Consider the following 14,544-nt stretch of genomic DNA (forward strand, 5'->3'; position numbering starts at 1 on the left):
TGCAATAATATTTGACATTTTAAATTAAGTTTTGCTTCATTTAAGTTTAATATTAATTCCATGCTGTGTTTCAGTAAGAACAATACAGATTTTTTGTATCTGTGGATCCAGTCAGACATCCAGTAGTACAAATTAACTTCAAGGCACACAAACTGAACAAAAGAAGTTAAGCGATTGAATGGCTGAGGAACTTATTTCCCCAGGGGAAGAGGGAAGAAGAAGAAACAAAGAATATAACAGGCATGCAGCCTTTTCCATACCACCTTCGATGCTAACCTGCTTCAGAGGGAGAGTAAAAGCAGGCAATGAGCAGCCACAGATCGTTGGACTGTCACCAGCATCATGCTTTTCAGCAACATTTCAGCAGAGTTTGAAGCACTTTTTTACAGTAAGACCATTACAACAAACTCTCCAAAGACCTCTAACCACCTCAAGCTAACACCCAATTAGTTCTAAACATCAGTATAAAATTCAATTTAAACAACCAGAAAAAGGAAAAATGATACCACTTATGCCTCTAGAATGTGATTAACCTCTCTCTTAGATGTTTGCATTACCTAGAAGTCTAATTGCTTTTGAATGTAATTTCCATTTCTAATGGTGATCCTGCCACATCTGGCAGGAGATGATACAGTAGTGCTGAAAAAGCCTGTATGTAGTCCTATTAGTGTCTTAAAGAACCGAAAAACTGGAACCAGTAAAATGCACAGAAATTCACTCTTGCCTTCAAGAACATTTGAAAACTGTTTTTTTTTTTTAAAAAAAAAAAAACAGGGCAGAACCTAAATTCTGAAACCAAATGTAGAAGTCAGATTTGGTGGTTCTCACTGACCATGAGGAATTTCCTACGTGGTGGGATGGGAAAGAATAGGGTGGCTAGGGATGGTTTTTCTTGTTGGCTTTTAGGTCTCACTGATTTTCATCTTCCACATCCTGCAAAAATTCTTTATTCTTCTCTTCACCATCACCCTGCATGTCTGAATTCAATAGTGTCAGATTATCACATAACAACTGCATGATGTGTAGAGTCCTTATAGCTTTCTTCGCTCAGCATATCCAGCTCTGCAGTTGCATCGAGAGTTGATTTTGCCAACCTGAAGGCATGCTCAGGGAAATTAAGAATTTCATAGTAGGAAAAAAGAAGCATATTCACAGATATAGAGAACAAACCAGTGGTTACCAGTGGAGGGGGTTGGGGGAGTGGGAGATACAAACTATTGAGTGTAAGATAGGCAAAGGATGTATTATACAACACGGTGAATAGAGCCAACATTTTGTAATGACTGTAAATGGAAAGTAATTTTTAAAATTTGTATAAAAATAAAATAATTTCATAGTAAAATACAGTAAAATTGAGAGCAAGCCCTAAGTAAATGGGATGCGTTGGTGGAAGTTCTGTCATTGCAATATCATTAGCAGCTTTAAAGCTACTAGGCTGTTCTTTGCAGCCTCCTTCCTGTGGCAAATTCAGCCAGATACCTGTGATAGTTCCTTTTCATTTTATAATAGAAAACCTTGGACTCGCCAGTGTTAGCTGCTAGAATGAGGTGTTTGTCTGGTATATCCAAACTGTAACAACAGATTAACCTTACCTCAATCTAGACCATTTGCCAATATTCCTAGATGATTTTTAGTTTGTTTACTCCTTCTTAGTTTCTTCTTTCTGTTTAATGCTGCTGATTATTCTCCAGGAGGCTCTTCTAGCTTCAATCACAATTTTATATACAACAGATAGAAAATTTATTTCTTCAACTGTCAGCTCCACATCTATCCCTGCTACTTTCTTCATTAATTCCATCCTATCATTCAGCCTCCTTGGCCAGATTCCTGGTGTATACCAGATTCTCCTGATCATGCATAGTGCAACAGCTACAGTGGGGCCTGTGCAACAGATGGAAGTGGATAGGATCTCTCTCTCAGCCTCCTGCTCTGCATCCAGGCAGCCCAATTATCTCTTTTATTAGTGAGGAAACTCTTTCTTAGAACACTCCAGCAAAATTCTCCTTACATCTCTTCACTTCAACAAGGCCATATTACTACACTCTAGCTATAAGGGAGACTGGGGAAGTGATTTTCTACATTTCCATGCTCTATAATCAAAGATGAGACTCTGACAACAAGTAAGCAGTAAAAGGGGATTGGCTAATGGGTAGGTGACTCAAAGTGTCTACTATAGTCATTTACCAAGGGAAAAAAGTGATTGAGCTATTCTTAGATTTTCAACATCACCAGATGCCAAATATAGAAATAATGTCAGATAATTTTTTATAAATGATATATATACATATGTATACATATATATACATGTAAAATATACATATACATATACAATATACATATATGTACATAAAACTACACAAATCATAAATGTATGTAATTTAATGAATTTTCACACAATGAATATACTTAATGAAATCTGCATCCAGATCTTAGTTGTGACCAATCTACTGAAAAGCCTCTTGAAGGGGGGCTTCCGGGAAGATGGCGGAAAGTAAGACGTGGAGATCACCTTCCTCCCCACAGATACACCAGAAATACATCTACACGTGGAACAACTCCTACAGAACACCTACTGAACGCTGGCAGAAGACCTCAGACCTCCCAAAAGGCAAGAAACTCCCCACGTACCTGGATAGGGCAAAAGAAAAAAGAATAAACAGAGACAAAAGGATAGGGACGGGACCTGCACCAGTGGGAGGGAGCTGTGAAGGAGGAAAGGTTTCCACACACTAGGAAGCCCCTTCGCGGGCGGAGACTGCGGGTGGCGGAGGGGGAAGCTTCGGAGCCGCGGAGGAGAGCACAGCAACAGGGGTGCGGAGGGCAAAGTGGAGAGATTCCCACACAGAGGATCAGGGCCGACTGGCACTCATCAGCCTGAGAGGCTTGTCTGCTCACCCGCCGGGGCGGGCCCAGCTGGGAGTTGAGGCTCGGGCTTCAGTCGGAGCGCAGGGAGAGGATTGGTGTTGGCGGCGTGAACACAGCCTGCAGGGGGTTAGTGTGCCACGGCTACCCGGGAGGGAGTCCGGGAAAACGTCTGGAGCTGCCGAAGAGTCAAGAGACTTTTTCTTCCCTGTTTCCTGGGGCGCGAGGAGAGGGGATTAAGAGCGCTGCTTAAAGGAGCTCCAGAGACGGGCGCAAGCCGCGGCTAAAAGCGCGGATCCCGGAGATGGGCATGAGATGCTAAGGCTGCTGTTGCCGCCACCAAGAAGCCTGTGTGCGAGCACAGGTCACTATCCACACCCCCCTTCCGGGGAGCCTGTGCAGCCCGCCACTGCCAGGGTCCCGGGATGCAGGGACAACTCCCCCGGGAGAACGCACGGCACGCCTCAGGCTGGTGCAACGTCACGCCAGCCTCTGCCACTACAGGCTTGCCCCGCACTCCGTGCCCCTCCCTCCCCACGTCCTGAGTGAGCCAGAGCTTCCGAATGAGCGGCTCCTTTAACCCCATCCTGTCTGAGCGAAGAACGGACGCCCTCCGGCGACCTACACGCAGAGGCGGGGCCAAGTCCAAAGCTGAGCCCCTGGGAGCTGTGAGAACAAAGAAGAGAAAGGGAAATCTCTCCCAGCAGCCTCAGAAGCAGCGGATTAAAGCTCCACAATCAACTTGATGTACCCTGCATCTGTGTAATACATGAATAGACAATGAATCATCCCAAATTAAGAAGGTGGACTTTGAGAGCAAGACTTATGATTTTTTCCCCTTTTCCTCTTTTTGTGAGTGTGTATGTGTATGCTTCTGTGTGAGATTTTGGCTGTATAGCTTTGCTTCCACCATTTGTCCTAGGGTTCGATCCGTCTGGTTTTTTTCTGTTGTTTAATTTTTTTCTTAATAATTATTCTTTATTTTAATAACTTTATTTCCTTTTACATTATCTTTTTTCTTTCTTTCTTTCCTTCCTTCCCTCCTTTAAACAATGAATCATCCCAAATTGAGGAGGTGGACTTTGAGAGCAAGATTTATGATTTTTTCCCCTTATCCTCTTTTTGTGAGTGTGTATGTGTATGCTTCTGTGTGAGATTTTGTCTATATAGCTTTTCTTCCACAATTTGTCCTAGGGTTCTATCCATCTGTTTTTTTAAAAAAAATTTTTCTTTTTTTTCTCTTAATAATTACTTTTTATTTTAATAACTTTATTATATTTTATCTTTATTTTATTTTACCTTATGTTCTTTCTTTCTTTTTTCCTTCCTTCCCTCCTTCCTCCCTCCCTCCCTTCCTCCCTCCCTTCACCTTTCTTTTTTTTCTTTCTTTCTTTCTACTTCTACTAATTCTTTCCTTCTACTTTTTCTCCCTTTTATTCTGAGCCATGTGGATGAAAGGCTCTTGGTGTTGCAGCCAGGAGTCAGTGCTGTGCCTCTGAGGTGGGAGAGCCAACTTCAGGACACTGGTCCACAAGAGGCCTCCCAGCTGCACATAATATCAAACGGTGAAAATCTCCCAGAGATCTCCATCTTAACACCAGCGCCCAGCTTCACTCAACGACCAGCAAGCTACAGTGCTGGACATCCTATGCCAAACAACTAGCAAGACAGGAACACAACCCCACCCATTAGCAGAGAGGCTGCCTAAAACCATAATAAGTCACAGACACCCCAAAACACACCTCCAGACGTGGACCTGCCCACCAAAAAGACAAGATCCAGCCTCATACACCAGAACACAGGCACTAGTTCCCTCCACCAGGAAGCCTACACAACCCACTGATCCATCCTTAGCCACTGGGGACAGACACCAAAAACAACGGGAACTACAAACCTGCTGCCTGCAAAAAGGAGACCCCAAACACAGTAAGATAAGCAAAATGAGAAGACAGAAAACCACACAGCAGATGAAGGAGCAAGATAAAAACCCACCAGACCTAAAAAATGAAGAGGAAATAGGCAATCTACCTGAAAAAGAATTCAGAATAATGATAGTAAAGATGATCCAAAATCTTGGAAATAGAATAGACAAAATGCAAGAAACATTTAACAAGGACCTAGAAGAACTAAAGATGAAACAAACAATGATGAACAACACAATAAATGAAATTAAAACTACTCTAGATGGGATCAATAGCAGAATAATTGAGGCAGAAGAACGGATAAATGACCCGGAAGATAAAATAATGGAAATAACTACTGCAGAGCAGAATAAAGAAAAAAGAATGAAAAGAACTGAGGACACTCTCAGAGACCTCTGGGACAACATTAAACGCACCAACATTCGAATTATAGGGGTTCCAGAAGAAGAAGAGAAAAAGAAAGGGACTGAGAAAATATTTGAAGAGATTATAGTTGAAAACTTCACTAATAAGGGAAAGGAAATAGTTAAGTCCAGGAAGCACAGAAAGTCCCATACAGGATGAATCCAAGGAGAAATACACCAAGACACATATTAATCAAACTGTCAAACATTAAATACAAAGAAAACATATTAAAAGCAGCAAGGGAAAAACAACAAATAACACACAAGGGAATCCCCATAAAGTTAACAGATGATCTTTCAGCAGAAACTCTGCAAGCCAGAGGTGACTGGCAGGACATATTTAAAGTGATGAAGGAGAAAAACCTGCAACCAAAATTACTCTACCCAGCAAGGATCTCATTCAGATTTGATGGAGAAATTAAAAGCTTTACAGACAAGCAAAACCTGAGAGAGTTCAGCACAACAAAACCAGCTTTACAACAAATGCTAAAGGAACTTCTCTAGGCAAGAAACACAAGAGAAGGAACAGACCTCTAATAATGAACCCAAAACAATTTAGAAAATGGGAATAGGAACATACATATCGATAATTACCTTAAATGTAAATGGACTAAATGCTCCCACCAAAAGACACAGATTGGCTGAATGGATACAAAAACAAGACCCATATATTTGCTGGCTACACGAGACCCACTTCAGAACTAGAGACACATACAGACTGAAAGTGAGGGGATGGAAAAAGATATTCCATGCAAATGGAAACCAAAAGAAAGGTGGAGTAGCAATTCTCATATCAGACAAAATAGACTTTAAAATAAAGACTATTAGAAGACACAAAGAAGGACACTACATAATGATCAAGGGACCGATCCAAGAAGATATAACAATTGTAAATATTTATGCACCCAACTTAGGTGCACCTCAATACATAAGGCAAATACTGACAACCATAAAAGGGGAAATCGACAGTAACACATTCATAGTAGGGGACTTTAACACCCCACTTTCACCAATGGACAGATCATCCAAAATTAAAATAAATAAGGAAACACAAGCTTTAAATGATACATTAAAGAAGATGGACTTAATTGATATTTATAGGACACTCCATCCAAAAACAACAGAATACACATTTTTCTCAAGTGCTCATGGAACATTCTCCAGGAACGATCATATCGTGGGTCACAAATGAAGCCTTGGAAAATTTAAGAAAATTGAAATTGTTTCAAGTATCTTTTCTGACCACAATGCTATGAGACTAGATATCAATTACAGGAAAATATCTGTAAAAAATACAAACACATGGAGGCTAAACCATACACTACTTAATAACGAAGTGATCACTGAAGAAATCAAAGAGGAAATTTAAAAAATACCTAGAAACAAATGGCAATGGAGACGTAACAACCCAAAACCTATAGGATTCATCAAAAGCAGTTCTAAGAGGGAAGTTTATAGCAATACAATCCTATCTTAACAAACAGGAAACATCTCGAATAAACAACCTAACCTTGCATCTAAAGCAATTAGAGAAAGAAGAACAAAAAAACCCCAAAGTTAGCAGAAGGAAAGAAATCATAAAAATCAGATCAGAAATAAATGAAAAAGAAATGAAGGAAACGATAGCAAAGATCAATAAAACTAAAAGCTGGTTCTTCGAGAAGATAAACAAAATAGATAAACCATTAGCCAGACTCATCAAGAAAAAAAGGAAGAAGACTCAAATCAATAGAATTAGAAATGAAAAAGGAGAAGTAACAACTGACACTGCAGAAATACAAAAGATCATGAGAGATTACTACAAGCAACACTATGCCAATAAAATGGACAAACTGGAAGAAATGGACAAATTCTTAGAAATGCACAACCTGCCAAGACTGAATCAGGAAGAAATAGAAAATATGAACAGACCAATCACAAGCACTGAAATTGAGACGCTGATTAAAAACCTTCCAACAAACAAAAGCCCAGGACCAGATGGCTTCACAGGCGAATTCTATCAAACATTTAGAGAAGAGCTAACACCTATCCTTCTCAAACTCTTCCAAAATAGAGCAGAGGGAGGAACACTCCCAAACTCATTCTACGAGGCCACCATCACCCTGATACCAAAACCAGACAAGGATGTCACAAAGAAAGAAAACGACAGGCCAATATCACTGATGATCATAGATGCAAAAATCCTCAACAAAATACCAGCAACAGAATCCAACAGCACATTAAATGGTTCATACACCATGGTCAAGTGGGGTTTATTCCAGGAATGCAAGAATTCTTCAATATACGCAAATCAATCAACGTGATACACCATATTAACAAACTGAAGGAGAAAAACCTTCCTGTATGCAGAAAACTATAAGACACTGATGAAAGAAATTAAAGATGATACCAACAGATGGAGAGATATACCATGTTCTCGGATTGGAAGAATCAATATTGTGAAAATGACTCTACTACCCAAAGCAATCTACCGATTCAATGCAATCCCTATCAAATTACCAATGGCATTTTTTACAGAATTAGAACAAATTATCTTAAAATTTATATGGAGACACAAAACACCCCGAATAGCCAAAGCAGTCTTGAGGGAAAAAATCAGAGCTGGAGGAAGCGGACTCCCTGACTTCAGACTATACTACAAAGCTACAGTAATCAAGACAATGTGGTACTGGCACAAAAACAGAAACATAGATTAATGGAACAAGATAGAAAGCCCAGAGATAAACCCATGCACCTATGGTCAACTAATCTATGACAAAGGGGACAAGGATATACAATGGAGAAAAGACAGTCTCTTCAATAAGTGGTGCTGGGAAAACTGGAGAGCTATATGTAAAAGAATGAAATTAGGACACTCCTTAACACCATACACAAAAATAAACTCAAAATGGATTCGAGACCTATATGTAAGACCAGACACTATAAAACTCTTAGAGGAAAACATAGGAAGAACACTCTTTGACATAAATCACAGCAAGATATTTTTTGATCTACCTCCTAGAGTAATGGAAATAAAAACAAAAATAAACAAATGGGACCTAATGAAACTTCAAAGCCTTTGCACAGCAAAGGAAACCATAAACAAGACCAAAAGACAACCCTCAGAATGGGAGAAAATATTTGAAAATGAATCAATGGAGAAAGGATTAATCTCCAAAATATATAAACAGCTCCTGCAGCTCAATATTAAAGATACAAACAACCCAATCCAAAAATGGGAAGAAGACCTAAATACACATTTCTCCAAAGAAGACATACAGATGGCCATGAAGCACATGAAAATCTGCTCAACATCACTAATTATTAGAGAAGTGCAAGTCAAAACTACAATGAGGTATCACCTCACACCAGTTAGAGTGGGGATCATCAGAAAATCTACAAACAAATGCTGGAGCGGGTGCACTGTTGGTGGGAATGTAAATTGATACAGCCACTATGGAGAACAGTATGGAGGTTCCTTAAAAAACTAAAAATAGAATTAGCATATGATCCAGCAATCTCATTACTGGGCATATACCCAGAGAAAACCATAATCCAAAAAGACATATGCATCCCAATGTTCATTGCAGCACTATTTACAATAGCCAGGTCATGGAAGCAACCTAAATGCTCATCAACACACAAATGGATAAAGATGTAGTGGTACATATATACAATGGAATATTACTCAGCCATACAAAGGAACAAAATTGAGTCATTTGTTGAGATGTGGACAGATCTAGAGACTGTCATACAGAGTGAAGTAAGTCAGAAAGAGAAAAACAAATATTGTATATTAACGCATGTATGTGGAACCTAGAAAAATGGTACAGATGAACCAGTTTGCAGGGCAGAAGTTGAGACACAGATGAAGAGAACAGACGTGTGGACACCAAGGGGGGAAAACTGCGGTGGGGTGGGGATGGTGGTGTGCTGAATTGGGCGATTGGGATTGACATGTATACACTGATGTTTATAAAATTGATGACTAATAAGAACCTGCTGTATAAACAAACAAAAAAACAACTAATACTAAACTTTTTTGGGTTATTTGTATGGAAATATGTTAATATAAATATTTCAGACATTACATGAAATTTCTAAAAATCTTATATGTTCTGGTATAACACTACAAGTCATAATTCTAGTTATTACTTTAAAATGTATATCTCAGAAATAACTAAATTTCCTTGTCAATTGCATTATTATGAACTTTCATCAATCTTTAACTGGGATCATTTTTAAGTCTTTTTTTTTTAACATCTTTATTGGAGTATAATTGCTTTACAATGGTATGTTAGCTTCAGCTTCACAACAAAATGAATCAGTTATATACATACATATATTCCCATATCTCTTCCCGCTTGCGTCTCCCTCCCTCCCACCCTCCCTATCCCACCCCTCCAGGCGGTCACAAAGCACCGAGCTGATCTCCCTGTGCTATGCGGCTGCTTCCCACTAGCTATTTACCTTACGTTTGGTAGTGTATATATGTCCATGCCTCTTTATTGCTTTGTCACCGTTTACCCTTCCCCCTCCCCATAACCTCAAGTCCATTCTCTAGTAAGTCTGTGTCTTTATTCCTGTTTCACCCCTAGGTTTTTCATGACATTTTTTTTTTAAATTCCATATATATGTGTTAGCATACGGTATTTGTCTCTCTCTTTCTGACTTACTTCACTCTGTATGACAGACTCTAGGTCTATCCACCTCATTACAAATAGCTCAATTTCGTCTCTTTTTATGGCTGAGTAATATTCTATTGTATATATGTGCCACATCTTCTTTATCCATTCATCCGATGATGGACACTTAGGTTGTTTCCATCTCCGGGCTATTGTAAATAGAGCTGCAATGAACATTTTGGTACATGACTCTTTTTGAATTATGGTTTTCTCGGGGTATATGCCCAGTAGTGGGATTGCTGGGTCATATGGTAGTTCTATTTGTAGCTTTTTAAGGAACCTCCATACTGTTCTCCACAGTGGCTGTATCAATTTACATTCCCACCAACAGTGTAAGAGGGTTCCCTTTTCTCCACACCCTCTCCAGCATTTATTGTTTCTAGATTTTTTGATGATGGCCATTCTGACTGGTGTGAGATGATATCTCATTGTAGTTTTGATTTGCATTTCTCTCATGATTAGTGATGTTGAGCATTCTTTCATGTGTTTGTTGGCAGTCTGTATATCTTCTTTGGAGAAATGTCTATTTAGGTCTTCTGCCCATTTTTGGATTGGGTTGTTTGTTTTCTTGTTATTGAGCTGCATGAGCTGCTTGTAAATTTTGGAGATTAATCCTTTGTCGGTTGCTTCATTTGCAAATATTTTCTCCCATTCTGAGGGTTGTCTTTTGGTCTTGTTTATGGTTTCCTTTGCTGTGCAAAAGCTTTGAAGTTTCATTAGGTCCCATTTGTTTATTTTTGTTTTTGTTCCCATTACTCTAGGAGGTGGGTCAGAAAGGATCTTGCTTTGATTTATGTCATAGAGTGTTCTGCCTATGTTTTCCTCTAAGAGTTTGATAGTTTCTGGCCTTACATTTAGGTCTTTAATCCATTTTGAGCTTATTTTTGTGTATGGTGTTAGGGAGTGATCTAATCTCATACTTTTACATGTACCTGTCCAGTTTTCCCAGCACCACTTATTGAAGAGGCTGTCCTTTCTCCATTGTACATTACTGCCACCTTTATCAAAGATAAGGTGTCCATATGTGCATCGGTTTATCTCTGGGCTTTCTATCCTGTTCCATTGATCTATCTTTCTGTTTTTGTGCCAGTACCATACTGTCTTGATGACTGTAGCTTTGTAGTATAGTCTGAAGTCAGGGAGCCTGATTCCTCCAGTTCCTTCTTTCATTCTCAAGATTGCTTTGGCTATTCGGGGTCTTTTGTGTTTCCATACAAATTGTGAAATTTTTTGTTCTAGTTCTGTGAAAAATGCCAGTGGTAGTTTGATAGGGATTGCATTGAATCTATAGATTGCTTTGGGTAGTAGAGTCATTTTCACAATGTTGATTCTTCCAATCCAAGAACATGGTATATCTCTCCATCTATTTATATCATCTTTAATTTCTTTCATCAGTGTCTTATAATTTTCTGCATACAGGTCTTTTGTCTCCTTAGGTAGGTTTATTCCTAGATATTTTATTCTTTTTGTTGCAATGGTAAATGGGAGTGTTTTCTTGATTTCACTTTCAGATTTTTCATCATTAGTATATAGGAATGCCAGAGATTTCTGTGCATTAATTTTGTATCCTGCCACTTTACCAAATTCATTGATTAGCTCTAGTAGTTTTCTGGCAGCATCTTTAGGGTTCTCTATGTATAGGATCATGTCATCTGCAAACAGTGACAGCTTTACTTCTTCTTTTCCAATTTGGATTCCTTTTATTTCCTTTTCTTCTCTGATTGCTGTGGCTAAAACTTCCAAAACAATGTTGAATAATAGTGGTGAGAGTGGGCAACCTTGTCTTGTTCCTGATCTTAGTGGAAATGCTTTCAGTTTTTCACCATTGAGGATGATGTTTGCTGTGGGCTTGTCATATATGGCCTTTATTATGTTGAGGAAAGTTCCCTCTATGCCTACTTTCTGCAGGGTTTTTATCATAAATGGGTGTTGAATTTTGTCAAAAGCTTTCTCTGCATCTATTGAGATGATCATATGGTTTTTCTCCTTCAGTTTGTTAATATGGTTTATCAGATTGATAGATTTGCGTATATTGAAGAATCCTTGCATTCCTGGAATAAACCCCACTTGATCATGGTGTATGATCCTTTTAATGTGCTGTTGGATTCTGTTTGCTAGTATTTTGTTGAGGATTTTTGCATCTATGTTCATCAGTGATATTGGCCTGTAGTTTTCTTTCTTTGTGACATCCTTGTCTGGTTTTGGTATCAAGGTGATGGTGGCCTCGTAGAAGGAGTTAGGGAGTGTTCCTCCCTCTGCTATATTTTGGAAGAGTTTGAGAAGGATAGGTGTTAGCTCTTCTCTAAATGTTTGATAGAATTCGCCTGTGAAGCCATCTGGTCCTGGGCTTTTCTTTGTTGGAAGATTTTTAATCACAGTTTCAATTTCAGTGCTTGTGATTGGTCTGTTCATATTTTCTATTTCTTCCTGATTCAGTCTTGGCAGGTTGTGCATTTCTAAGAATTTGTCCATTTCTTCCAGATTGTCCATTTTATTGGCATAGAGTTGCTTGTAGTAATCTCTCATGATCTCTTTTATTTCTTCAGTGTCAGTTGTTACCTCTCCTTTTTCATTTCTAATTCTATTGATTTGAGTCTTCTCCCTTTTTTTCTTGATGAGTCTGGCTAGTGGTTTATCTATTTTGTTTATCTTCTCAAAGAACCAGCTTTTAGTTTTATTGATCTTTGCTATTGTTTCCTTCATTTCTTTTTCATTTATTTCTGATCTGATTTTTATGATTTCTTTCCTTCTGCTAGCTTTGGGGTTTTTTTGTTCTTCTTTCTCTAATTGCTTGAGGTGCAAGGTTAGGTTGTTTATTCGAGATGTTTCCTGCTTCTTAAGGTGGGCTTCTATTGCTATAAACTTCCCCCTTAGAACTGCTTTTGCTGCATCCCACAGGTTTTGGGTCGTTGTGTCTCCATTGTCGTTTGTTTCTAGGTATTTTTTCATTTCCCCTTTGATTTCTTCAGTGGTCACTTCATTATTAAGAAGTGTATTGTTTAGCCTCCATGTGTTTGTATTTTTTACAGATCTTTTCCTGTAATTGATATCTAGTCTCATGGCGTTGTGGTCAGAAAAGATACTTGATACAATTTCAATTTTCTTAAATTTACCAAGGCTTGATTTGTGACCCAAGATATGATCTATCCTGGAGAATGTTCCATGAGCACTTGAGAAAAATGTGTATTCTGTTGTTTTTGGATGGAATGTCCTATAAATATCAATTAACTCCATCTCGTTTAATGTATCATTTAAAGCTTGTGTTTCCTTATTTATTTTCATTTTGGATGATCTGTCCATTGGTGAAAGTGGGGTGTTAAAGTCCCCTACTATGAATGTGTTACTGTCGATTTCCCCTTTTATGGTTGTCAGTATTTGCCTTATGTATTGAGGTGCACCTAAGTTGGGTGCATAAATATTTACAATTGTTATATCTTCCTCTTGGATCGATCCCTTGATCATTATGTAGTGTCCTTCTTTGTCTCTTCTAATAGTCTTTGTTTTAAAGTCTATTTTGTCTGATATGAGAATTGCTACTCCACCTTTCTTTTGGTTTCCATTTGCATGGAATATCTTTTTCCATCCCCTCACTTTCAGTCTGTATGTGTCTCTAGGTCTGAAGTGGGTCTCTTGTAGACAGCAAATATATGGGTCTTGTTTTTGTATCCATTCAGCCAATCTGTGTCTTTTGGTGGGAGCATTTAGTCCATTTACATTTAAGGTAATTATCGATATGTGTGTTCCTATTCCCATTTTCTTAATTGTTTTGGGTTCATTATTGTAGGTCCTTTCCTTCTTTTGTGTTTCTTGCCTAGAGAAGTTCCTTTAGCAGTTGTTGTAGAGCTGGTTTGGTGGTGCTGAACTCTCTCAGCTTTTGCTTGTCTGTAAAGCTTTTAATTTCTCCATCAAATCTGAATGAGATCCTTGCTGGGTAAAGTAATCTTGGTTGCAGGTTTTTCTCCTTCAACACTTTCAATACGTCCTGCCACTCCCTTCTGGCTTGCAGAGTTTCTGCTGAAAGATCAGCTGTTAACCTTATGGGGATTCCCTTGTGTGTTATTTGTTGTTTTTCCCTTGCTGCTTTTAATATGTTTTCTTTGTATTTAATTTTTGACAGTTTGATTAATATGTGTCTTGGCGTATTTCTCCTTGGATTCATCCTGTATGGGACTCTCTGTGCTTCCTGGACTTGATTAACTATTTCTTTTCCCATATTAGGCAAGTTTTCAACTATAATCTCTTCAAATATTTTCTCAGTCCCTTTCTTTTTCTCTTCTTCTTCTGGAACCCCTATAATTCGAATGTTGGTGCGTTTAATGTTGTCCCAGAAGTCTCTGAGACTGTCCTCAGTTCTTTTCATTCTTTTTTCTTTTTTCTGCTCTGCAGTAGTTATTTCCACTATTTTATCTTCCAGGTCACTTATCCGTTCTTCTGCCTCAGTTATTCTGCTATTGATCCCATCTAGAGTATTTTTAATTTCATTTATTGTGTTGTTCATCGTTGCTTGTTTCATCTTTAGTTCTTCTAGGTCCTTGTTAACTGATTCTTGCAATTTGTCCATTCTATTGTCCATTCTATCTCCAAGATTTCGGATCAACCTTACTATCATTATTCTGAATTCTTTTTCAGGTAGACTGCCTACTTCCTCTTCATTTGTTAGGTCTGGTGGGTTTTTATCTTGCTCCTTCATCT

General features: G+C 38.6%; 1 pseudogene; it reads right to left on the reverse strand.

Moving 5' to 3' along the window:
• Positions 1–909: 909 nt before the first annotated feature.
• LOC132513541 (14-3-3 protein epsilon-like) lies at positions 910–1,859 on the reverse strand (annotated as a pseudogene).
• Between the last annotated feature and the right edge of the window lie 12,685 nt (positions 1,860–14,544).

Source organism: Lagenorhynchus albirostris, chromosome X, assembly GCF_949774975.1.
Source record: "Lagenorhynchus albirostris chromosome X, mLagAlb1.1, whole genome shotgun sequence".
Taxonomy (NCBI): domain Eukaryota; kingdom Metazoa; phylum Chordata; class Mammalia; order Artiodactyla; family Delphinidae; genus Lagenorhynchus; species Lagenorhynchus albirostris.